This window comes from Talpa occidentalis, unplaced genomic scaffold, assembly GCF_014898055.3.
Source record: "Talpa occidentalis isolate TD23 unplaced genomic scaffold, MPIMG_talOcc4v2.1 talOcc4.4, whole genome shotgun sequence".
NCBI classification, from domain to species: domain Eukaryota; kingdom Metazoa; phylum Chordata; class Mammalia; order Eulipotyphla; family Talpidae; genus Talpa; species Talpa occidentalis.
The window spans coordinates 44,912,816-44,915,999 of NW_023604295.1; positions in this window are offsets into that span (position 1 = coordinate 44,912,816).

Sequence of the window (3,184 nt, forward strand, 5' to 3'; positions counted from 1 at the left end):
TTTACCACCATTTTCGAGATTCCACTGGCAGGCATTTTTTTTTCCTGAAAACTAAATCTTTATTAAAGTGAAACATAACCTTAAGTTCCTGCAGACCACAGCCATCTATATACAAAATTTGGGGGCTTACCAGTTTATTAAAACTAGCTTAAATCACTGTTGTGCCTATCTCATTTGCTGGTGTGAAAATATTATTTTCCAATTTAAAAATATAAATACTACTGTAAAGTCATTTCTGTGACCCTTAATGCTTTTGCAAAGAATAAAATTACTCCTATACACCCTTTTATCTACCCACTTAACTTGAGGAAGCCAATGGAGTTCAGTGGCTGCCCACATTACAGGTGACAGGCTTATCTAAACCACTTGGGCCCACCATTATTTCGAGAGATGTGTAAGGGGCGGTGGGGGAGACCACAGTGGTGGGGTTGAGAGATCTGAGCAGGCTAGGGTGTAACCACTATATAAAGAGTAGAATTTTTCAAGATTAAGTTGTAAATTGTGAAGACAATCCTCAGGAAACAGGAGTGACTACTGGTTTGCTAGGGACAGTCCAATTTTTAGATTAACAACTAATAACTTTAGAGACTTTCAAGTGTCTCAGTTTACACAATAAATAGCCAGCCCATATTTAACCTGACTAGATTTTCATATATTTAAATGGCTAAGTGGTCTTAAGCAACTCGATAGGAAAAAAGAGCATAGTTCTATTAATCTTGATTTTTGAGGACTGCATTTGGTAACGAGTCTAGTAAAGATGTCAACATTCCTTAATATAGTAATCACTTCCAGGTCATGGTTAGGTTTGACAATTTTTTAAAAATAAAAATCCATTTGTTAGACTATTTGAAAACTACACTGAAGGGTGAGTAATAAGTCAACCACATGAGATTTCCAGTTCTAAAACTTGTACGGGAAACTTGAAAGCTAATTTCTATAGGGAGAGAAACTTCCTAATTACTTCATTAAAGGCAGCAAAGATAGAAGTTGTTAAAAATGGCAGCACCATATAAGGCACTGCTCAAGGATCCCAAATCCAAGTCTTTTTGGTTTGTCACTTTGGATTCACCTGTATTTGTGTTCCCTGCTCCATACCTGCACACACGCCACTGTGTGTGTTGCTCCCCTCCCCCCCCAGGAAGTAACCTGAAATTCTATTTCATAAGGACTGCAATATTAGGACTACATAATAGTTTTACAACACAACTAATGAATAAAGATTTTAGTTACATTCACAGATTTAATGTTCTTTACTCAAGTTCCTGATGTTTATTTGTAAACAAATTGTGACATCAAGAAATGGGATGCTGGAAATTGCTTGAGTCAAATTCTGGGGAAATCTCAAAAACAATTTCTGGATACTCCTATGATGCATTCTTAACTGTGTACCCCAATATCCCTGTTTGTATTTCTAGTGGGCTACGTGTGTTCCAGCACCAACACCCCATCCTAGTCTTCTTGTCATGTGTTTGTTTAATTTCTTTCCAAGAGCAGTTATTGGAAAAACTTAAATTCTTTGAAACAAAGCCTAGAATTTTTTCCTCTGAAGTGCTTTAAAATTTACTTTTAATGAGTTAACAAAAATGGGAATAGTTTCAGTTGATGACGTTAGACTTTCTAAGAGTTCCAGTAAAAAAAAAATAATAAAAAAATTGAACTTTAAGAAAATGGGGGAGAAAGTTTTCTTTTATAAAAAATGTTACGGAAGGGAGGTGCAGCATGTCCTTGCCAATAGCCAGAAAATCCTAATGTATACATGAATGCTTGGGGCTGTTTTAAGAGATGTTCTTCCCATTCCCAGCCCTTCCTCATTGTGCTTAGACCACTAATTTCCACTAATAAGACGAAAGCATCCACTTCCTGCCTAAATTCCAAAGTAGAGTAGTAGTCTTCAAGTAATGAAGTTTTTTAACTACAGTCAATTAAAACAGAGGACATAATTATGCTGTTGTGTCTTGACTTTCAATTACCCCTAATAGCATATCTGACCCCTTGTTTCCAAATGCTTAAATACTTGATAGAAAATGTGAGACATCTGCCTCCTGACTTCAATTCTGACTTTTAAACAGCACACTTACTGCGTCTCTCAGGTATTCTTTATTTACCAATTACCAAGCTTGCAGTATTTTGGTAAATCTAGTTAATTCTCCTTTCAATGTCTTTAAAGCTTACGTCTGAATAGCCTGTAGGTTTACCTGATACTTGAACGACCATAAATTATTCCTTAAGGGGGTAGGGGGAAGCAAATATTGCTTAAAAATGAACAATGATGTAAAAAAAAAATTAATATAAAAATATAAAATATTCCTTAAAATTAGGGAAATTTCTCTAAAACCTAATTATGAGTAATCTTACCCATTTTTAACCAACTTTTTAAGTATTTAAACCAACTTTTGTCCCTTTTGTCTCAAGCTCCTGTACGGATCTTAACTCCTTTCCCTCATTTTTCAGGGAGTTTAAACCACAAGGAAGCTGCTACACGCTGGTCAGCAAAGGCCCTTTAACATCTTACCCTTCCCGAAACGTTTAGGGAAAACTTTAAACCAGATGTCTTGCCATCTGAGTATAAACTCAGCAACACCCTCCCCGCCTACCCGCAGCCTAGGGAGCACCCGCCAGGCTCTGCACGAGGAGCGGCAGCAGAACTGCACCGCCGGCGGGCCAGCGGGCGACACCGGGCCAGCCGACACCGGACAGTGGGCGACACCGGGCCAGCCGACACCGGGCCACACCGGGCCAGCCGACACCGGGCCAGCGGGCCACACCGGGCCAGCCGACACCTGGCCAGCAGGCCACACCGGGCCGCCCGCGCCGCGCCGGACCCCGCCAGCCGCGGGGACGAAGCGCCCTCCGCCCGGGGCGCTCCCGTGCCAGACGTGCGCTGACCCCCGCGGCTAAGGGCTTCGGACAAGCACTCCTCTCTCGTGTCAGTTTTCATAAACAAGTGAATGGTTTGGGAAATACTAACTGCCTTCCACGCCGCCGGTGAGGTTCGGCAGAAGCCGCAGTCACTTCCCGGGTCGGAGCTTCTGACAGTCCAGCGGCCCCCCGCGGCGAGACGGCGGAGCGAGGCGGAAGAAAACGCGGAAGCCGCCTTCTGCGCAAGCGCGGGCACGCCTCTCCCATTGGTTATCTCGGCCCGGAAGTATTGCTGGGTCTCCCTCTGCACATGCGCACAATCGTT